We start from the raw sequence: 24,243 nt of genomic DNA, 5'->3' as shown, positions 1-24,243 counted from the left end.
CAATAGGACATTCAGATGGTTTTTATGCTGTAACCAGCAGCTGGTTCAGCCTCCACCTTGAAATACAACCAATGATTACACCTCTCTAAGACCCTCCTGTCTCCCTTCTGTCCTGTCCTGTCCCATGCTCTTTTAAAAATTCCACTTAACTATGCTCCAGATCTGCTCTCTGGGAGTGTGGTACTGGCAACTGCACCTCATTGTTTAGCTTCCAGACAGGAAGTGTGAGGGAGGTGCACTGCAGAAGACCATATTCTGTTATACAGAGGCAGCTGGAACTGTGTCACTGCATAAAGAGGAACTTTTTTGAGCACATTGGGCCCAGGACACTTACTGAACACCACAGAGAGCACTCACCCTCCAGAACAGTCAGTAACTTGGGCAGAATTAACATGCTGTCCTGAAAATCTCCTGTGACACTAAACATACCCTGAGCCCCATTTGGAGCATGCAGCAAGCAACTTCTGCCTACAAAAACTTTTGAAAATTCCACCATAAGTTACTTGCTAAAGGTCACACAAAAAGTCTTTGGCTGAATGAGAACCCAGATCCCCTAATTTCCTATCCTGTGCCCTTGCCACAAAAGCATCCTTCCTCTACATGTACACATTGCATCATACTCTTCAGCTTCTCCTAGAACTCTCACTACAGCTTTGCTGATCTACCTAAGACTGTCACAAATTTTGATATTTGTAAGGGTTCTGTATGAAATATTCATGTTAAATATTACATCCAATACATGTTTTAGGGTAAGACAGCTTCATATTCAAGCAGTGTGTTTTAGAAAATAAGAGTGACCTTCAAGAAAGTCTTTCTATTCCTTGTCAGGCTGAGCACTATTTCTTGGAAAGTGCCTTCAAACTCACCTATTGGTTTAGATTCTCAGAACCTCTCATATAAGAATTCAAAATAAGATTCTAACAGGTGGTCTCAAGGTCAAATTTCATTATACATTGATTTTATATTTTCTTCAAACAAGTGATTTAGTAGATTAATTGTCTGGATTATCTCTGGAACCTAAGGTTTAAATCAATATTCATGAAATGAGGTTAGTGACATTGGCTTCATCATAAGTAAATAATGTTGCTGCTCTGAGCAATTTGGCATAATTAATGATTTTTGCTTAAAAGTAACCCACAAAAAAAAAATTAGACTAGATTCTACAGAGTTATCCTTTTTCCCCGCAAGGGGTTTTGGGTTTACATGGTTAAAATGTAATTCGGCAAGAAGTATTTTATAGGAAACAGTTTAGTTGTTGGTACTGACAGTTTACAAAACTGCTGGCACTAAAATGTATTTCAGTCAAAAATTATAGAGATATATAAAAATTAAGTGATTAAAGAGCTATTGTAGCTAATGTACTAGTGTTCTGATTGTCTAGAACATATTTGAAATCCTATTAACTCAAAGTTCCCATCTACAGTAAGAACCTCTGAATGTTTAAAATTCTTCAAAGCCTTAGAAATCTTTTCTTAAATGGAAGGGCAAAGTTTAACATTCTTAAGGTATGGCTGTACACTGAAAAACAAAACTTGTAAAAATGACTCAGGACTTTTGAAAATCAGGTAATTTATTGAAATGCCCATTTAGGGACTAAAGTTAGGCACTCTTTTTTTTTTTTTTTAAATGTTGGTCTAGATTTTGTATATATTGCTATATTTTTCTGTCAATGCCCAAAAATTTTCCCATTCTTCCAGTGTTATTCAGAGTCCCCAAAATATGTTTTGAACATATTTTTTGTATTTAGTTTTTGTTAAATTAATTAAATCAGTAATTGCATTAAAACAAAGATTAACAAATTTGGTAATACTGGGAGCTTCTGACATAAAGTACTATATCCCGTTAGTTAAAGTTGCTGTATTCAGAGTTCTGTAAATGGAAATGACCCAATGTCATGAATGAAGGTACGGTAAAAACCTTCTCCTTGTTTTTTACATTAGAAACTTTTGGTTTTGTTGACATTATAGAACGTTAGCAAGTTCAACTGACGCAACAGTCAAAACACTGGAAAGTCACCAGATCCTTGTCTAGACTAGGGCTCCCACCAATGCAGCTTTAACAGGTGCTAATATCTGTGGTGATTTTTTGCTAAACTTCCCATGCTGACAAACTAGTGGAATTATAACATTTCAACACTAGAGAATGAAAGATGAGCACTTGACAGAGGAAAGGATTTTTAGTCAGTGTTTAAAACTCTGCTTTGGTTTGTTTTTTGTTAAGAAGGAATAGAGTTTTCTAAGAGTGTGTTTGGGGTGAGGAATTGGTCTCTGGTCTACCCAGTGGAATTTGTGCAATTCAATCATTTCAGGGGGTTCACTTTCTATGATTGTGACATTTTATGGTCTGATAATTAACAAGACCTACCAAAACAAAAATCTATAATTTCAGCTATGGACTTTGCACAGTATGTGAAGCGACTCAACCAATAAGTCTGAAAACAGGAAGACAAACTTGTTCTAAATATTGCTTTTAGTATAAGAAACTATGAAGGTGATGTGACTGGAATGAAAGGTATAGTCACCACCTGAAAAATAAAATTTGTGTTAAAAACTGGTTTAAAGAATTTTCTCTTGCGTAGTCACATTTAATTGATATCATTTAACAATTTGCACACTACTGTTCTGTACCTGAAAAGCAGTAAGAAATACTATCACTAATAATTTTTCAAACTGCGTAAGATTTTTAAATTCAAAACTTAAATTTTCAAACCATAGATAAAGGAGACGGATGTTTCTATGTGGTCACAGAAGCCTGTCAGAGAAACAATGTGGGGTTGTGCTGAGTGTAATTAAGCTGTTGCTAAGCATGCGTTTCCCTGACAATGATCTTAGACAGAATTCTGGTCATAGCTGTCTGCTTTGTACACAATAAAAGTTAAATCAGCAGTGACCTACAGACCCATTTTAGCTTGGAGGATATATATTATATGCATGTTTTCACCAATCACAGAAAAATAGCTTTTTAAAAGTAATTCATATGTGAAAGAATCAAGATGGGGAGAGAAAGAGGAAGGGGGAAATAAAACAAAATAGACTGAAAATAATTGGCAAAAGCCTGTCACGATACTATTCTGAATTTCTATTTCGCTCAATGGGCACAAGTACTAACGGCACAACGCGTTGAACAATCTACAGGCAGGGAAATGTCATTCTCAACCAACCAGTCTTCCTATTTCAAGAATGAGGATGTAGTGAAGCAATTTAACTACATTAATAAATTAAATTATCTAATTCCTTCAGGAACTTTACAAATGCATTTTGGAGGTGTCACTAACAAAGAGAGACACTGGAAAAAAGTGTGTTGTTCTGGCAATTAAGTTTATAAATAGTGGAAAGGCCAACAGTCCAAGTCACTTCCCTATTAAAAATGATAACGCTACATCTAATGGATGGCTCTTATTTTGCATTGTGAGTTTCAAGATTCTATTAAACAAATAGCCTGTAGAACAGTAGTAGGGATCATTTTGTCTAATCCTTAAAAAAAGCAAACTCCATGGATGAATATACTGGTTCTCATCGCTTTGCACTGCTTAAACCTGAATATAAAGCGTTGTGCTAAGTGGTTGGCCATTTGTTTGAAGCCTGTTATAAATATGTTTATAAACCATAAATAAGTGAGGTTTTTCCAACACTGACATGGTATGGACAATAGCTATAGGCTGACACATGTTCTATATACTTTTGTGAAGTAATACTTTTTCCCAATTTATTGCATCTAAGAAAATACAAAAAAGCATACAAAAATAGCAGTTAAAACTCTTTAGCTACATTTTAACTTTAGACTAATGCCTAATATGCAAGCCACAAATATTCTCTTTAAATCTATTAGCAAGAGAAAGGAAATGGTGAAACTTAAGCTTTAGTTCTGCTTTATTCTATTTAATAGGTGGTCTGTTTTCCACCCTTGGCTTTTATTACAAGCTAAAGTCTCTTTAATCTATATATTTCTTTCAAATGGGAGGCAATGCTTTTTGTTTGTTTGTTTTGATATGTGTTGGGTGATTCTTCTATTGAAAAAATCCTCTTCTAACTAAGCTTCCTCCCAATGGAAAGTTATATCAATCTTCTTTCACATGCTGCACTATACATTATGCCATCACTGAAACACAGCTCACCAACAGCTTTAGAAGAGTTACAGCACCCCCTGTAACCTCCAAATTTATCAATGGACACCAGATATTCCTTTTTTATGACTTCTCCTTTCCTCCATTCAATTTATTATACAGGGAGCTGGTAGCACCACATAAGTTAAGGTTACCCAAAGCTTTACATTATAAGACCCTATTTTCAATTCCTTATAACTAAGTATACGATTTAGTCATGGAGGTCACAGATTCTTTGACTTTACCGGACCTCTGTGACTTCTTTGGCTTCAACTATCCAGCAGCTGCGAGCTGGAGCCAGGGCTGTACCCCCTTCCCCCTGGCAGTGGGGTTTGGGCTGTCAGTCCCCCCCTCCCCATGGGGCTCCAGCTGTAATTCCTCCCCCCATTAGTTTTAGTAAAAGTCACACCTCCCCTGAATTTTTGTTTATTTCCCGTGACCTGTTCATAACTTTTACTAAAAATAACCCATGATAAAACCTTAACCTTACTTATAACCTTACTTATAACTTTGCCAGATTAACTGTTTGGACTATAATATTCTATGCCTTTCCATGGACCATATTGGTTTATGCTCTATAGGCCCATAACATTTTCTTCCAAACTCGTCATCCTTTCTCAAGCTGATTAAACAAATTTAGGCTCCAATTCTACAAAGGTTTACACACATACTTTACTTTATGTACCAAGAGCAGCTATGGTGAAGTCAATAGGGCTGCTCATTATGCATAAAGTTAAGCATGTGTATAAATCTTTGTAGGATTGGGGACCTTGATTTGCATTGCTTTGAGATCTAGTGTCAGATATAGTTTCTTCCATTAAATACATTATTTTTCAATCTTCTCAGTTTCTGTATGAATGTCAACAGTATTATGTTCCTTACACCCCTTACTTCCCAAGTCATACACCATCTATTTTTCTCCACCCATTTCAATATTAACTGTATTACTTACTTTAGTAAATCTCCTCTGCAATTACTTTAAAACCATTGCATCTCTTATGGTAGTTCTCAGAGTACACTCAGGTATTTAAATTATTGGTTTATTTTTCTCAAAGCCCTAAAAGAGGAATAATCAATTTTGTTGAAGTGGCTTTCCAGTTCTACAATCATATGTCAATAATGGAATGGAAAACTTACAATCGGGTATTAAGATTCAGATAGTTTTTAGTAACCAGTCATTAATGATTTTTCTATTCACTTTAAGGAACAACTAAATAATGGTTAAAACAATGAGAGTCCTGTAGCACCTTAAAGTAAATAATGGTTATTTCTTCCACCTCAGTTTGTAAAACTCTGTACAGAAAAGCAGATACAAATGGTGACATTTGTACATGAATTCTTCAGAAGAGTTGACAGCAATTAGTTATCCTGAATATGCTTTTGCATTTTAATTACTAATAACCTAACAAATCCCAAGTTCCTTACACAGTTTTTACTTTGTAAAAAATCTTCCACTGAAACAAAGGAGAGTTTTGCCTAAATAAGGATCGAGTTAAAACGAATAACATCAAGATTTATCCTATAACTAATAATAAGAAGTCAACACACACAAACACAAAACAGTTTTTCTGAATGTGTGGATATATCCATCTCTAGATAAACCTTTTATGACTGACATGTTTGCATAGTAGATGAATAAAAGAGCCACTAAATGACACTATGAAATAAACAACAGCCAAGTTTTTAGTCAAAGCAGCTTAATGTCTACATTTGGCTGAAATCAGTATAAAGTTTTTCAGTGTAACTACTTCTATACATTAATAAGAGCTGTATTAGTAAGATGAAAAACTAACCTTCTTAATATTAATTTGGTGCTTTCTCAACCTTTCCAGATCTGTTGGAATTGCCACTTTGATGAATTTCTGGATGGCGGGTTCAAGACGACGAATCTTAACTTTTCTTCCTCTTTGGACATCCTAAAAATATCTTTCAAGTCAGAACTTGACCAATAAGCCTTTATTCATATAGAATCCTCTAAAAAGAAAAAGAAGTTTAGGCTTAAGCAAGATATATTATTACTTGCTCTGAACACAGTTTAACTATATTAACCTTTTAAAAACAAAAAAAGTGTCAATATTTCACATAATGCCCCCCCCAACCAAAAAAAAAAACAACAACAACAAAACAAAACACCATCCTTGATATGAATTAATCATTCAAAACCCGGATGATTCATTAGCTGAAACTAATGCCAGTGCTCACAAACAAATTAAAAACTTTATTCTTGGAGAATATTTTCAATGGACAATGTTTTTAAACTGACAACAAAATAGCTAAATGATTAAGGCATATGTTTAAGTGCTTTGATGAACATAAGGCATATGTTTAAGCACAAAGTTAAAATAGCGAGTAAGTATTTTGCAGACTTGGAGCACAAACTTTGCAATTTTAAATTCTCTAAGCTTTGTACGTATTTGTAAAACTTAATACATGCTAGAAAAAACACCAATACAAAATTGAGGTTGAAAGTTCACGCACACACACACACACGCACCAGGAAATTCTGAGTGAAGGTTCCGACAGCAACTGTACTCTACCTTCTTGCAAAAATGATTAAATCCCCAATTCTACAAAGACTAAATATATTGTGTAAGTTTTTACAGGAGTGGAGGTTAAGTAACCTGAACTCTATACTCTGCATCTTTGTTTAAACTATACTTTGGGGGCTTTTTCTGTTCCCTTAGATGAAGACATGTAAATTTTATACTGCTGCATATACACATACGCATGTGCCCAAACACACAGCATGTGACTGAGTAATGAAAAAAATTCCATCATATACTGTGGATGCACGAGAGACAAGAAAAACAATGTGAGATTTTGACATTCAAAATGTCCCTTTATTCATGTAGTGTTAGCACTGTATTAATACAGTTTATTGAAATATGATTTTCTTTGCTTTACTTTCCTTACAAAAAATACAAAGAAACTATACTATACTATACTAGAAAGTTTTGCCAACATAGCTATGTCCATAAAAGGACTAGTGTTGACACAGTTATATTAGTGTAATAGTGCTTCTACACTAGGAGAGTTTTGCAGGTATAGTGAAACTATAGTGATATAGTTAAACTGGCTCAACCCTGCTAGTGTAGAGTAAGCCTAGGATTGTAAACTTCTTGTAGAGTAGAGAAAAGCCTGGTGGCCTCGCACTTTCTGCCCAATCCTGTGGGGAAGGAGAAAACATTTTCTGGAGGGGAAAAGAGTTTAAATCAAATTTTAATACCATCACCCTCTGACTTCTCAATGCTAAGTTACAAATAATTTTCATTTACGAAGAAAATATTACCAAAGAATGTGTTTTTCTCTGAACAAAGAATCATGTGGACAAGCAGATTTTTTTAAAAACAGTACTATAAGTTTCGAGCACATCAGTTTTGGAGGATTCTCTTCAATGATTTAAATTCAGCATTACCACTGATTCACCTTTTTCTGTTTCACCCTCCAAAGAAAGTAATTTTAGTTAATCCATTTTGCAACTGTTTATGAATCACCCCACTCCAAAATGCAGAGGGATAGACTAGATGATCTTTTAGATGCCCTTTCCCATTCCAACAAATTCTGCACTATATGTACAACTCCTCAAACAAGTATGCATCAAGAGCCATCAAATTTTTCAGAATTTAAAATTAAAGTTTAATATTCCTATATATCTATTCTTCTGAGACCTAGAAGATTCTACTATTACTGATGTTCAGAGAGGGTCAAGTGATTTTTTTTAAAAGGGTATCAGTCCTTTTATTATACCATTTTATTGGATAACATTGCATTAGAGAAGTCCTTAATTAACAATTATTATGAAGGCACCAGTCACAACTCCCCAGTCCAGATTGAGTTCCATTTTGCATTTAAAAGCAGGAATTCAACTTTTTTGTTATGAATAAAAAATACAGTGCATCATGCCCAAAATTCACAACACATTCTCTGTGTATAGAATTAATTTTCTGACAGTTTACACGTAAATCCATTTATGAGTTTTAGTTAAAATTAATTACAAACTAGTTACTTTAAGAAAGTTAGCTCTACGTTAATTCAGGACAAAGAAAAGACTATCTTAATAACACAATAACCTACCATACAGTAAAAATTAATTGAAATCTACTGCACAGGCTGTATTTGAACAAATTAGGTTGTAATTAAGTTAAGTTAGTAACACTGTAGTGTCTCTAATTGTTATTGCAAGCTAGGATGCTATTCCCAAGGGAATTCTGCGCCAAAAATTAAAAATTCTGCACACAGTATTTTAAAATTCTGCAAATTTTATTTGTCAATAACTAAATGTGGAAACTCCTGCGCAGCGGTGGGGAGCACAGACCACTGCATGGAGGTGGAAGATCAGTCTGCAGTCCCCCTCCTCCCCAAGACAGGTTCTCCTCGGTGAGGCTGCACCTGACCCGGACACAGTGCAAGGGCCGGGCCTGCTCCAGAAACACTCAGGACCCTGCCCCTCTGTGCCAGGTGCACCAGTTGTGGGCAGACAGACTCAGCCCAGCAGGATCCAAGTGTGCAAGGGCTCGGGGGGGGGGGGGGAGAATCCAGGTGGGGGGTGAGGGGGTTCTGTGTGGGGCAAAAAAAGTGCAAGCGACTCAGTGGGGGGTGCAGGAGGGATCTGGATGTACAGGGCTTGTTGAGGGGTTTAGGAGCAGGGGAAATGGGACTCTGCAGGGGAATCCAGGTGAAGGTGGCTGGATTCAGCAGGGGCGTCTGGAGGGATGGGGCTCGGTGGAGGGGTTCAAGTGTTGCAGGGGGTGGGGGAACTCAGTGGGGCAGGGATCTGGGTGCAGCTGGCTGGGGCTCAGTGAGGTGGGGGTATACGTGTGGGCGGCTTGTCGGGATGGTCGAGATGCACAGGAGGTGGGGCTCGTCAGGGTGGGTGTTCAAGTGCGGCTGGCTCAGCGGGAGTGGTCTGGGTGCAGAGGTGGGGGTCCAGATGCAGGGGTGGCTCAGCGGGGGAGTTAGACGCAGGCTGGTATGGCTCAGTGGGGTGTGGGTCCAGGTGCGGTGGGCGCTGTGGGGAGCACGGGTATGGGGAGGCTCGGATGCACAGATGTTGGGCAAATGGGGGAGCAGCTCTCTGTACAGTGACACCTTCCCCTGTGGCTCAGAAGCAATGGGAGCAGGAAGCTGGAGTGGGGAGGGTGTGGAGCCATGGGGCTGGGGAGAGCCAGGTGTGGGGGGGGGGGGTGATGGCAGGGGGATACAAGTGTGGGGGGGGCTTGGCAGGTTGGGGGTTTGTGTGCAGGGGACTCAGTTGTAGGGCTCTGGGTGCAGGGGGTAGGGCTCGGCAGGGGGGTCTGGATATAGGAAGGTTGGGAGGATGGGGTGTGTTTCTGACCAAGCGCTGGCCAGGGCATCCGCACCCCCACCATGATTTCTCTCTCCTCCTCCGGCTTCTCCAGATGCCCTAAAGAACGTGCCAGCCCTGCTGGAGAGGGGCGCATGACCACTTCTGTGGCCTCCCGTTGCTTCCCCATCAGAAAATCATTTTTCTGCAGGGAAGAAAAGAAATCTTGGGGAGGGGGAAGGAGGAGGAGGAGGAGGGAAGAGGATAAGGAGGGGCATGAATTCTGACCATGAGCAGTGGCACAGAATTCCCTCAGGACTAATACACACCAGTCAGGTCAACAGTTCAGGTAATTTAACTGGGGCCATTATGACAGCAGAGCTAACTTACTTCTCCAAGTTAATGTGAACACAGCAATTGTATTGGTTTCAATAAGTCAGTGATATGAGAGATACTGGACCCATCATCATTTCTCAACAGCAAATTAATTGGCCAAACTGTCACTCACTGCTCCTTAAAGGTTCCACAGCTTCATAGTAGCTTAAACAAGCATTTGTAAAGCCCCTGCCCCTCCTCCCCCCGCTCCCCAGTACTGCACACTGAGGCTGCAATGTCAGGGAGAACTGAGACAGGAATGCAAAGAGAGCCCTTAAAATGCAGAGGCTTCTCTCTCCCGGGCCCTTCCTTCATATACATCCTGATCCAAAGCCTATTAAATTCAACAGGAGTCCTTTCCTTTGATTTCACTGGTCTTTGGATCAGCCCCTTCGTATCAGGCCCTGTCTACACTTACCCGTGAGATTCGGCGGCAGTTGATGGGAGTGACGCAAAATACGCAAAAAATTTGCATCAATCCTGTCGACTGCTGAGCTTCTCTTCTGTTCTCCATCTGCACTGTGCTGCGCCAATAGGAACAACGCAGAGCTATGCTACTTGTGTAGCTGGTCTTAGTACATCGATTTCTGGTTCAACTGACCGGATTTGCACTGACCGCTCAGTCGATCCAGAGAAATCGATCTGACGGCAGCGAATTTGCCGCCGTCATTGTAGCCGTAGCCTCAGTCTTACTAGCACAGCCCTCTGAACCAGTAAGTCAACTGCAAATTAAGAACCAGATTCACCAATACGCTTCAGCTGCTATGAACTGCTCTGGTGATACAAAGCCACTGTAAGGCCAGTAAAATGGGTTGTGTGTTCTGTCTGTTTCACTAGTGACTCTGTCCTTAAAAGGTTTTTTAAAAATATCTAACATTGACACCACATATCTTCAAACCATTAGAAATATCACGACAGCATTCTTTTTTAGGTTTCTTAGCTGGGGGGTGTGGCACGCGGAAGGATATTCCAAGCCCCTCCCCCCACTCCAAAAAACCTATTAAAATGGAGTAGACACACCAGGAGACAAAAAGAATACAGAAAAACCCTAATGCAATTTTAAAAGCCAGTTTAATCTAGTCTTTTACCACAAACACCAAAATACCTTAATCATAATAGCATGGTTATTTAATTACATCATTACAGGACAGAGTTAAGGTTGTTTACATGTCCTAACGTGTTTGGATTTCTTTTAAGTGTTACCGTGACTCTGAATTTCCTGGGTTTATAATGCTTGGTTTTTGGATAATTAAGACCATCCCTATAATTTTTTCTTACCCTTACATTACAGATATGTACTCTCAACCCTAATGCCAAGTTAATGTTTTGTGTGTCTTGGATAAGGATTATAGTCAGGGACCATAGAAATCTGCAGTATTTTTCAGCATGTCTCCATCAAATCAACTGCCCAGAGTTGTGTGTTCTGTCAGGGAGAACGGGTCACTCATTCTCTCTGCCCTTTTCTGAATCATACTAGCCCTGAAGAGGGAAAGCAGGCTGTCACAAGCAGCACCAAATTCTGAAGCTCTCTGTTATTTCTACCACCAAAAAATCGCAGAGCACTATAAACCCTACTTATGCTGTGATTCTCTAGAGTAAATCAAGGTTGAGCAAACAAACAAACAAACAAACCACCACCCTATTTTAGTGATTAAATATCAGGATCTGCATTTGTTAAACACATTGACACCAATTTCCTTGCCAGGAGGTTATCTTTTTACAAGTTTATTCTAAATTCTTAGGAAACAATTCAACTCTCTTATAAGCGGGTACAAATCCAATAACATCAATGAAAATGCATCCACTTATCCAGAAATGACAAGGTGCACGTGGCAAACTTCCAGTCAACTACATCATACAAAAAATGATACAGGAGTGCATTCAAAATACATTGAAGCAGAATTACCAAAATACAGGGTAGTGGAAAAAACTCTAAGTACAGATTTCTTCATGGTGTCCACACTTAGTTCTGGTTTGGTGCAATTATTGATTCAGACTCATAAGTGACATAAGAGAGAGGATTCCTGAGCACAGATTTTTTTTGTTTTTGTCAGAGCAATTCCCAACCAAAAAGCTGCCATGGAAATCTATTGCGCTCTTTCACAGAAAATTATTCCCCTCTTCAGTAGCCCCACACTGGCCAAAACTAGGGAAGCAAACTTAACACAAAGGGACAACATTAACTTAAAAACCACGCTCTGTATGAAAAAGCTTCACTTATTACTGTTACAAGTAATACTTAAGCAAGAAATAACAGGGGTGGGGGGATTCTCTTTTCAATTTGTTTACTCTGCACATTTGAAAGCATTTTGCATATAGTCAGTATCAATATGTACAATTAGTCAATTTCCCCTCATTTATGGAGGTCTTACATAGCAACAGAGCTAGAGGAGTTGTCAGTCTAATGCTTATTCCCACTGAAGTAAATATGAGGAGTATAGAACTCAGAATTTTTGAATATCTGGCCACTTCTTTACATGCCTAAAAATAGATTTTAGGAATTTAAGTTTAGGTACCTATTTCTGAAAATCCTGGCAATAAATATTTTCTCTCCATGAAGTTTAGTGTGAATAATACCTTTTTAAATCTGTTTAGTTTTTCTGACTTTCAGGATATAAATAACTTACAGAATACTACTTATTTACTTGTTTAGACCAACTGCTTTTTTTGAACTGATGCAAGAATATCAAGACACACCATTCTCAATATCAAAAGCATATAAATAGTTCTGAGAATATAACAAAGGCTCCATGTATTCTATACAGGGAAGCTAAAACAGAAAAATATGAAAGAAAAAAATAATTAAAGAAGTCCATCTTTCAGCATAGGAAATCATGTCCCACTCTGCATCATGACTCAAGGAACTCTCCAACTAGTTATTTATTAATTTTATCAGTTTTAATTAACATTTTTATAAATGTTTGGAACACAGAGTAAAAAAACAACAACACACACGTATAAGTGTAGGATTGTTTAACTGACAGATAAAAACAATAGAATTATGTATTTTAGGTTTCCACTAATTTTAAACACTTACATAATCTCTGTAAATGCATGGTTAAAGTCCAAGAGAAAAAGACTATTTTTGGAGGCAATATTTATTGGTCAATTAGCAGCATTATTAGAGAGTAGTCAAATCAGATGTACATTGAAGACGCTGTCCATTCCTAGTAAGTTAGAAAGGGACCAACTTCTGAAATCTAGCTCTGATAACTTGAATTGAAATCTGGAAAATATGTTCCAGGTCTCAAAGATTTATTCACAAATGAACTCACAGATTTATACTTTTTGAAATATATTCACATTTGTTTGCAGTGCATACAGAACTGGGGTTTGATCATGAGTACTTAAGAAAATGTGTCTTATTATGATAATGATTCTTTTAGAAGTCAGTTGGTCTACATATATTTATTATGCTTAATGTTATATAAGAATCTATATGAATTTAAGAGTCTGTATACAATATCATCCACTCTAATGCAAATATTTTAATGGTCTGAGGGCCTGAACCTGTAAAGAGGAAGATCAGCTAATTACTCCTACAGAAAGCCTTAGCAAAGACATAAACTTGGTCATAACCCTTTTCAAGATCATCACATGACTAGACAAGTAGTTTATTTTTCTTTTTTGCCTTATTTTTTCTTCTCGTGTTTCTTTTAAGGCCTTGATACAAGAGACGAATGATGATTTCGATATATATATACTGGACATCAATGGAGTTCATTTGCACATTTTCTCTCATTGAAAAATATTAATTGAAACAAGATTGAAATATCATTAGCCAATTAATCTGTATTAAAATAAAATACACATTGCTTCATATACTCACTGTCATAAATTGTATCATTAGCATCCAGTAACAATTATCTCAAAGTTTTTAGGAAAAAAATGCAAGCCATATTGCGTCCATCTTCCACTTCACATGTGGTTTGCCAATGTTTCCCATTCATCTGAATACTGCCTTTACTGTAACCTTCACGTCTCCAATGTCCAACAGCCTAGCCGAAGAATCCCCGAAGAACAAGCGGGATACCAGCCTAAGTGCAGTTGTTCTGACTAAGATTTGGCCCTAGTAATGCACACATCAAGGCCAAATTCCAAAGGAAATTTAAGACCAGCACAGCCTTTGTAGACCTCTCATCAGCCTACGGCATGGTCTGGATTAAAGGCTTGACGCTGAAGCTTGCAAGGATCATCCCCTGCTGCAAAACACTATGTCTGCTCTGGATGATGCTGAGCAATAGGCAGTTTGTGTGTCCACTTGGTCAACGAAGTCAGTTCATCCTGCTTCCTAAACAATGGACTGCCAGAAGGCTCAGTACTCCTGGCAATGCTTTTCAATGTTTACACGAGCAATATACCTCCAATGAAGTAATGCAAATTTGCATATGTGGATGATCTTCCCCTGGTAACGCAAGCCTCCAGGGTGTTTAGGTTTCAAGGGGGACTTCATGTCACTGAAGGTGAACGGGGACCTAAACACCATGAAGGAATATTTCTGGAAATGGAGGCTCAAGCCAAATCCTCACAAAACAACAGTCAATGCATTCCATCTAGATAACAGGAATGCTAAGTGCACCCTGAAAGTGACCTTCTGCAGCAACATTGTGTGACATGACTCCACTCTGACCTACCTCAGAGAGAAGCTGGATCGCACGCTAATCTTCCACAAGCATCTGAAGAAGGAAGCTGCCAAGATGAAGACAAGAGTCACCCTGGTCCAGAAACTGGCAAGCACAAGCTGGGGAGCAAAAGCATCAGTGTTATGGACATCAGTGATGGCCCTTGTGTACTCTGTAACTGAGTCCTGTGCACCGGTATGGACCAGAAATAGCCATACTCAGCTTGTTGATGTCCAACAAAACACTGCAATACGGTGCATCCCTGGAACCCTCAAATCAACCCCAACACTTCAGCTGTCAGTACTGTCGCACATTGCTCTCCAACCCATTTGCCGCAATGCCACAACCCTTCAGGAATTCCAGAGGATAGTGGAAAACAAACATCTTCCCATCTACCAGGACCTTAAAAACATCCCTCACCACCACTTGAAGTCACATAAGCCCTTTTTGGATCCATGCATATACAATACAATACCATACAACTTCAACCTTCATGAAGTTTGAAAAGCCGAATGGAGTTCATAAGAAGTTACAAATAAACACCTCATAAAAGACCTGACACAGAAGATCCCTGGCTTTGACTTCCCACGAAGCTCATGGGCAACCCTAAACCGCATCCGCACAAACCATGGCAGATGCAGATACTTGCTGCACAAATGGAAAGTTAAAGACTCTTCTGCATGCGTCTGTGGTCACCCAGAACAGACTATGGAACATGTAATAACTCAATGCCTGATTCACAAATACAAAGGAGGCATTGCAACAATACACTCTGCCGCCCCAAACACAATTATCTGGCTTACCCATAGAAATGTAAAATTATAGTTTCAGAGGGGTAGCCGTGTTAGGCTGTATACAGCAAAAACAATGAGAATCCTGTAGCACCTTAAAGACTAACAAATTTCTGCGGGCATAAGCTTTCATGGGCTGCAACCCACTTTGTCAGTTGCAGCCCACGAAAGCTTATGCCCGCAGAAATTTGTTAGTCTTTAAGGTGCTACAGGATTCTCATTGTTTTTAAAATTATAGTTGTTGCTCTACATTTACATCAGCCATACAAAGAAGAAGACGACGACGACGACTGTAACTTTATTGTTCTGGAACTCCACAGATGAAGAATTACAGAACATAATATGTTATTCATTAATAAGTTTGCTTAGCAGATAATTGAAGTTTACTGTAGTAGTGCTATAAAGGTAGTGCTTTATAAGACATTGCAGTATAGGTGAAATTTAAAAGATTAAAACTGTCAGATCAAATATGACATTTTTAGAAGTCATTTTAACTTATTGTTACTGAAAATGTAAAACGGAAATCTGTTTTCAAATCAAGCGCATCTTCTGCTAAGGTACAGTCTCTTCATGGAGAGCTCTCTCAGCTCCTATTGATTGAGTCACAGTAGAAGTTGAGGGCACTAGGAATTTTACAGGATTGGGCTCCAATTCTTCTCATTTTTGTAATTGTTAATTCTATTCTAAACTTTGTGCAAATTGAGGCAGTTTATCTGTAATGCACATTTTGGTGATGGCTGCTAATATGCACCTACGAAGTTTCATGCTCACGTACTTTTGCAGAAGCCTATCTGCACTCCTTTCCACTCTGACAAGGAAGTTACAGTGCTCTATATTTTTATGCTGTATATTCACATGTATATCTTATCAACTGTATTATGTCACTTATTTACTAAGTCCTATTTTTATTTAGTTTTATAGGGCCATATTTTTGAAGTGGCCTCAAACCATCCTAAATTTGCATCAACAATCAAATTAAAATACTGTTTACATGTTACTAATAGTGTTGTTATACAGCAATGCTAGAATACAACCCATGTCACATAACAGTATCTTCCTCAAAGAGGGACAGGACCAAAAATTTTAACCAGGTGTCCACGTTACAACTTCAAACTGAGCCTGTAACCAGTTAGTGGCATGAAGGCTAAACATGAGATCATATTCTCTGTTGGTATAACTCCATTCAGCTATGACAGCAAAGAAGTTGGCCGTGGGTCGTTTCCACTTACCACACAGCTAAAACTCATTAAGTGTGACAGCTAACAGTGTTTCATCCCTTACAGCAACCTAGATTGGTATCTTCTTGTAATCCAACATTTTAAAAGTGGGGGCATGAGAAATTAATAAATTAAGAGGTGAAGACCTTTAACACCACATGCCAAGGCTTTGAAGGGACACAACTGGTTTAGTTTTTCTGAAGGAGGGGTCAGCTTCTAAAAGTTGAGGAAACACTACTGTAACCCACTCATGGCATTGGGCAGGGCTCCTATTTCTTTGGGTATGTCTTCATTCACAGCGGCACTGTAGGCGCCGCCAGACTGATTCTTCGGGATCAATTGAGCAGCAATGGAGACCCGCTCAATCGATCTGGAATTCGACAACATTAATCCACCCCCGCAAAACGATTAATGCTGCATCAACGGGAGGGCATTTCCCGTCGGAGCACGTGAAGTCACCGAATCTCGCCACCAGTCTAGACCAGGCCTTTGTAAGTGCCTTAGCCCATCCTTCAGCTCTACTCTCTGGGTGACAGCACAGTTCAGAACGCATTGCTCCTCGGCTGCTGTATGTCCTTCAAGCACTAGGATTATTCCCTACTGAGGCACTATGGGGTAGCTGCCCAGACTTTCCCAGAATACACAGATACAAACACAGGCAGGTGGCAGGGTAGAAGTGGACCCCCCGGTATGGTTGTGATGCTGGAAATGTTTCAGACACAAACTGAACTGCATGACTGGAACCCAAGGGGATGACTTTGCCTCTAATTCCTCTCAAAAATCACTGCTGCCGTGTGGACAAGCTGCAGAGACACGGATGAGGCCGTGCCCTAGATAGCCAGGGTAAGTCACTACCTCAGCAGCCTCCTACCCCCAAGTCCCTGGTACACAGGCGCCATTGGGGAAGAAACTAGGGGCTGCTGCAGCAAGTTCTTAGAACAGGACAGGAAGGCGGAAATGTCTCTCCTCCCCCGCCCCCTTCACTGCCCCTCACTGCCCCGCCACCACGCGTGTCCCCCACCCCCCCGGCTTCCCCGCCACAGCACATAAAGCCCCCACGTCACCTGCCACCTCCTGGGGCCGGCGGCGGGGCCAGTCGCTCCACGGGGCCGCAGCCGCAGCCGAGCGGACCCAGGCGGAGTCGCGGCTCCGGCCCACAGGCCTCGCGGGACGGGGCCGCCCGGGGCAGAAACGAAACCGAAACCGGGCCGCGGAGGGGAAAGGAGTCGGGGGCGGGCACCGACCGACCGGCCGGCCGAGCTCACCTCGCAGCCGGGCAGGAGGCGCCGCCGCTAGGGGACCCGAGCGCAGGGGGCCGGGGCCGCGGAAAGAAACGAAGAGGAGCCGAGGCAGAGAGCGCCCGGCCGCCCCCGCCTCCTCACCACGTGCCCGGTGTTTCCAAACCCAGGAGGAGCCGGGAGGAGATCAGCAACCCGCCCCCCCCCCCCACACACACACACACACACACCACATACATACCACACCACACCCACAGCCCGCGAGCGCGCCGGGCCAGCCCCACACACAGCGAGGCACTGCCCGCCGGGCTCCTGCCAGCACCCAGCGCTTGGACCTGCTCGGTGTCTCTTTTCCTATCCTGAACATGGGAGAGGCTGGGCCCAATTCAGTTGTCATAATCTCGCCCCCTTGCAGTGGAGATTACGGCTCAGTCAGCATTTTTTTCTAGTTAAAATGTGCCCCGTTGTGCAAGATTAGGGGGTTTAAACTTTTTATTGATCTAAATGTTCACAGTTGGGGGAAACTAGGGGGAGGGGCCAGTCTAATTGTTTAATGACACTGAGGTTCCAAAAGTTAAAGTTTTATAACTGTTAAAAAGCGAGGTCTTAACCTCCCATGTCAAAATATACCAAGTAAACAGGCCTTAAAGCAAACTCTAATAAATTCCCAACCAGCGTTTTTCTTACTTTGCCTAGCGGTACATTGCTGTTATCAATGGAAATATTTTTTAATTGATTTGTGGATGTACTGCAAAATTGACATTTACCAATAAAAAATCTAATATTTCCAAGCCTATATCTGGGACCACAAACAAACCAAAGGAACTTTAGGGCCCCAAATCTGCACCCTTTATGCATGTGCTTGACTTTACTGGATGGATAGTCCCTACAGGATGGGGGCCCTCATTGGAGTACTACAGAGTTACCTTTCCTGTGATACTTTTAGCTTAAATTTCTTACTCTTCATGCATTCTTACCTATAACATTATGTAGATTTTATATATCTATTCATAAAATCTCACACCGACACATCACTTTATTTTTACAAATCACTTGACTACAATGATTCATAAAAATAAGTTGATGCATAATGTGAGATATTTAGTCTTGTGTGGATACAAAAATGTGGATCTGCATCCAGTCCGCATCTGTGAGCATCAACATCTATGCAACCAGCAATTCGCACTCCCTGCATTATATCTACCTGCATCAGCATGGCTCAGCAGCCCCAGGCCACCAATCAGCTGTTTAGCAAAGCCCCCCACCACCACTGCCACTGATCAGCTATTGCGTGGCCAGCTGATTGGCAGCCAGCCAGGACTCCACCAAACAGCTGATCGGGCTGCCTGGGGGGGGATTGGAGAGGAAGAAGGCCCAGTTGCCTGGGGGTTAGGGGCAGCAGAGGTAAAAGGGGCTGGGCTGGGCTGGGCTGCCAGTGGAGAAAAGTGAAGGAGAGGGATGAGGAGAGCGGAAGGTGGGTTCTCCACTGGGGTACTTCTGGGGCTGGGCTAAGGGGGGGCTCTGTTCTCAGCTGCCTGGGGGGAGGGTACTGCCTATAGGGAAGGCTAGGGTTGAGGAGACCCAGGTGCTCTCCTCAAGCCTGGGGTTGGGGGACAGAGTGCAGGGCCTATCAATGGCTCACTGGGGGAGAGAGGGGCCAGGCCCAGGTACACAAGGCCCGTCAATGGCTCAGCGTGCTCCAATTCATGCTCTTCAGCACATCAATATTTTAAACATTCTAACACACAGAAAACATCAACCTCCACCCTCCCCCTGCCAGTCCAGGCTGCTTGTCTCCAGGTCCCATTTTTTGTACTTCACAGCTGGCAACCCTATGCTTCACCTACACATGCACATTGGGCTTTGATTTTTTGCTTTAAAACTTAATGGAACAAAAAGAGGTTTTCTAGTGGAACAAGTAGCACATAAGGTAACAAACAGATACAGATTATTTTTACTTCATATATAGAATCCCAACCTTTTGACCCCAAGGCTTGCTGCTGTTGCTGGCCGGTCAGCAGCTGGAGCAATTGGGTCTGCTGCTGCAGCTGGTCCATGACCCCTTTTCAACAGTTTGTCCAAATACATCTTTACCTCACTTCCATTCTTTTCTAGGTTGCTAACATTCCCACCACTTTGTAGTGAGCGTCACTTGGTGGGGCAGCTGGGCTAGGGGTCAGGCCACAGCCAAACAGTCTGAGTCTTGGGATGGGCTCTTCCAGGCAGTCTGGGAGGCCTGGCAGCCAAGTCACATTTTGTTGCCCCAACCGGAGTCCTTGGGGATCTCTCAGGCAGTCAGGGAAGGAGTGGAGGGTAGGGGGATCTGGGCCCTCCCTCTCCACTGGGTCCCGTCCAGTGTAGAGGCTATTTTTGGATTTTAGCCATCTTGTTTCTGTACCTTGTTGTTTGCCCTCCATTTTGTGTCCCCTTCTTCTCCACCGTTTGGCACCCTTTGTGGGCAGAGGCAGAAAGAGTTACAAAACAGTTAGGTCAGATGGTGTAGTTCTGCCCAGCAACAACTGGGGTACTTAAAGACAGAGCACATAGCATTCTGTGCTATCCATCACAGTGGTAGTCATATGCTTGCTGGTGCTGCTCCTGCCTTCATGTTCCTGAAGAAGAAAGAAGATTCTACCTGTGACATTTCTGGCATTCTTTGTTCGTGTCTCCGTTCCTGTTGGTCCCGATCCGGTTCCTGAATGTCCAGTGGTCATTCCTGACTCCTAGAGATGATGATGTACCTGTTTAAGAATAAGATTTGTTGAAGTTACCCACCCTTGAATTGATTTGGGATCCTGCCTTTATGCCTTGTTTGTAAAGTTAACTTCCAAACTGTTTTGTTAATAATAAATAATCTGTGTTTACTTCATACACAGTGGCTGACTTATCCTTTCATCTGGTAAGGTATAGGGGTCACTATCGTGATAGATACAGAGAAGGGAGTGGAACCTAGGAAGGTGGGGTACTTGCTAATAAAGATTTACCTGCCAAACAAGCCCATTTAGTGGAGGGGTGTGCCGCGGATCCCTTTGCTAATAGGCTTGCTGGACAAATTTATCCAACACCAGGGCCCATGGGGAGAAAGGGTGGCTCAGTCCCTTCTGGCTGCCACTTCAGATCAGTCTTCCCTGGGCCACTTCCTGCCTTCCCTATGTTTCCTTCAATTTGGGATGTAGCCCCAGCCTTCTGCTTGAAGAGTTTTAGTAGTTCAGAGCCTCAGCTGAGGGATCGTGGGGTGCTTTCCCGATCACTCTCAGAGTCTAGTTGTTCCCCTTGGACTCAAAATATCAGAATTCGCTGTATTTCTGGAAATGGTATGGGCCTGCCCCCACCACAGCTGGTGGGACCTCACATACATGGTTTGTGCAAGTTCATACCATACAGGGGATGCCATTTGTAAGAGTGCTCTCCTTCCCCATCTCTGTATCCTTGATTCATGTTTTTCTCTGCCTCCAGCCAATGGCTCCCCCACATTGCACACCCAGCTACTCACTGTGCATGTGCCACACACCCATCACCTATTGGCCACTGGCGCCATCAGGTACTGCCCCCAAAACATCCTATTGGACATGCGCCTAAGTTCCACCTTGCCTTGCAGCCATTGGCCAGGGCTGTTGCAAAGCACCACCTCTTCCCTATTTCCATTAGTCAATGTTCCTTCTCCACCTGGTTCTTCAAAAGAACCCATTAGACCAGATGCTTTTTTCTTTGGTGACCATGAGTGTTCTCCATGGCCAGTTTCTGTGCTGTTACCTGTCAATCAAGGCAATTGCCTGTCATGATTGGATGACACTGTGGATGTGGACTGAACAGCTGGAAGTGAACTTTGCATGCTCTTCCAAATGGCATCACCCATCCGATACCGGATACAAAGCTGTGTCTGGTTTAATCTCAGTACCAGATAGGGGACAAACCCTAGAAAAGCTGAACGAGTGGCCTGCCTACTGCTGAGTCAGGGAGAAAGGGGACAGGAGGTGCAAGGGTGGGGTCAGACCCACAGTCTCCTGGCTGAGTCTTACTCTCGGTCACAGTCCTTCCTCTGTAGAGCACTCTGCCTTCTCGCAGCAATCTCTCCTTCACTCTTTCCCATGCCAGATTGCCAGAGCTCCCTTTTAAGCAGGTCCTCTATAGTGCACATGCCCAGGAGCTGCTGAGGAATAGGTCCTTCTTGTCCAGGACTGTTACACCACTCCTTTAACTTTTTGTGTGGTCTGTAAACCCCATCACAATCCCCTTGTTATTTTAATAAGTCTCTGTATAAAAATTTAAAGTACTTTTGAATTTATTAATAATTAGATTCCTTCAATTATATTTATATAAACCATTGCGTAAACTAGCTCTATTGTGTTTTACTCCTCAGGAGTGAGAAAGTACATCAGAAATCGACCAGCACTAGTGGTATCATCCTTGGCAGCACTCATTCCTGGTTCTGCTTCCTCTATGTGGTTGAAGAGATGTTCAGCAACTGTTACTAATTATATTGGGAGTAGAAGCTCTGCTAGAAGAAGACAGAAAAGCTCTTCAACTGAGAAAAATTAAAGCTTCCATTTCTAAAAATAATCAAGAGATTCCAATTCTTCCATCATCAACATAAGAGCTTTTCTAAAGTGAACTCCATGGCACCAAAAGCATTTATGCTTAAAGTATCACCTAACTCATGCAAAGAACAATATAATTAGGCTGTTCTAACTAACAAATTACAAGATGGGGTACTGGTGGTTGTCTGTTATAAACCACCAACTGAGACAAGGGAACAGGATGAGCTGCTCCTTAAACATCTATCTATAAAGTGTAGAAGGAAAATTGTGTTATGATGGAAGATTTCAATCTTGAGGACATATACTGGAGATCTAGTGACACTAGAAATTTCAGAAAATTATAGATAACTTTCTAACAGAAAAGTATTGCAAGCATCTTGGAGTAATTCTATATTAGACCTCATTCTGACTGCAAAATATGGTTGGTTACATAGGTTCAAGTAGTCACTACCTAATTTAATTTTTTGTGTGTGAACTCAATATAGTCCTGATCAGTAATGTAAATACTTGGTGCTTTAAAATACCCAATTTCTCGAAGTTGGAAGAAAAATCATGAGCAAAACTGAGTGGTAGGAAAATTTTAAACATACAAATGTGAATTATCATTGGGATTTATTTAGCAATGCTTTATTAGATGGCCCCCAAAACCTACAATTCCACAATCACATAAGAAGGCCTCTTTGATTTAAAAACCATCCTGGTTAAGTGGGAAAGTGAAAATAGCAATTAAAATAATATACAAGAAATGGAAAAATGGGTATGTCGATAGCAATGAATACAAATTAGCAGTTAGGACATGCAGACAATTGATAAGGGAAGCTAAAGATCTAAAAGAAAACGTCTATGACCAGTAAGGTTAAGGAAAATAATAAGAAATCCTTTAAATTAGGGCTGTCAATTAATTGCAGTTAACTCAAGCGATTAATTCAAAACTAATTAATTCAATTTAAAAAATTAATCTCGATTAATTGCAATTTTAATCGCACTGTTAAACAATAGTAGAATACAAATTTAAATTTATTATAAATATTTTTGGATGTTTTTCTAAATTTTCAAAGATATTGATTTCAATTACAACACAGAATACAAAGTATGCAGTGCTCACTTTATATTATTATTTTTATTACAAACATTGCACTGTAAAAAAACAAAAGAGTTACAGTAGAACCTCAGAATTACAAACACCAGAGTTACGAACTGAAAAGTCAACCACACTCCTCATTTGAATCTGGAAGTATGCAATCAGGCAGCAGCAGAGACCTAAAAAAGCCCAAAACCAAACACAGTACAGTACTGTTAAACATCAACTACTGGGAAAAAAAGGAGGAAAACAGTATTTTTCTTCTGCATAGTAAAGTTTCAAAGCTGTACTAAGTCAATGTTCAGCTGTAAACCTTTGAAAGAACCACCATAACATTTTGTTCCAAGTTATGAACAACCTCTATTCCCGAGGTGTTCGTAACTCTGAGGTTCTACTGTAGTATTTTCCAATTCACTTCATATAAGTACTATAGTGCAATCTCTTTATCATGAAAGTGCAACTTTCAAATGTAGATTTTTTTGGTTTTGTTACACAACTGCACTTAAACACAAAACAATGTAAAACTTTAGAGCCTACAAGTTCACTCAGTCCTACTTCTTGTTCAGCCAATTGCTAAGACAAATAAGTTTGTTTACATTTACGGGAGATATTTATGGGAGATAATGCTGTCCGCTACTTATTTATGACGTCACCTGAACGTGAGAAAAGGATTTTGTATGGCACTGTTGTAGCTGGCGTTGCCAAGTATTTAGGTGCCAGGTATGCTAAGCATTCGTATGCACCTTCATACTTCGGCCACCATTCCAGAGGACATGCTTTCATGCTAAATTGCACTTTCATGATAAAAAGATTGGACTACAGTACTTGTATGAGGTGAACTGAAAAATACTATTTCTTTTTTTTATCTTTTTTACAGTGCAAATATTTGTAACAAAAAATAATAATATAAAGTGAGCACTGTACACTTGGTATTCTGTGTTGTAATTGAAATCAATATCTTTGAAAATGTAGAAAACATTCAAATATTTAAATAA

The 24,243-nt window shown here is 40.7% G+C and overlaps 1 protein-coding gene and 1 long non-coding RNA gene across 7 annotated transcripts in view; both read right to left on the bottom strand.

Moving 5' to 3' along the window:
* STX17 (syntaxin 17) overlaps nt 1–17,826 on the bottom strand; it is a 76,429-nt gene extending 58,603 nt beyond the window's left edge. For 3 of the 6 annotated variants that reach the window (XR_010924142.1, XR_010924141.1, XM_067569826.1), the window contains exons 1-3: nt 17,657–17,826; nt 14,396–14,502; nt 5,896–6,076 (exon numbers count right to left, since the gene is read on the bottom strand). The gene's annotated coding sequence lies outside the window, so the exon portion shown is untranslated. Of the gene's footprint in view, nt 1–866; nt 927–5,895; nt 6,077–14,395; nt 14,503–17,455 lie in introns of those variants that run through there. The other 3 variants (XM_067569827.1, XM_067569828.1, XM_067569829.1) reach the window with 3 other exon arrangements.
* A 956-nt stretch (nt 17,827–18,782) lies between these two features.
* On the bottom strand, nt 18,783–20,343 carry LOC137167646 (uncharacterized). The gene is made up of 2 exons (XR_010924153.1): nt 20,265–20,343; nt 18,783–20,079 (listed from the first exon to the last, which is right to left on the bottom strand). It is a non-coding gene; the product is annotated as an uncharacterized lncRNA (long non-coding RNA).
* Between the last annotated feature and the right edge of the window lie 3,900 nt (nt 20,344–24,243).

This window comes from Emydura macquarii, unplaced genomic scaffold (genome assembly GCF_026122565.2).
Source record: "Emydura macquarii macquarii isolate MOO-44397 ecotype Brisbane River unplaced genomic scaffold, CSIRO-AGI_Emac_v2 contig_2948, whole genome shotgun sequence".
Taxonomy (NCBI): domain Eukaryota; kingdom Metazoa; phylum Chordata; order Testudines; family Chelidae; genus Emydura; species Emydura macquarii.
The sequence above is the reverse complement of the archived record's forward strand: the minus strand, read 5'-3'. Positions and strand labels throughout refer to the sequence as shown.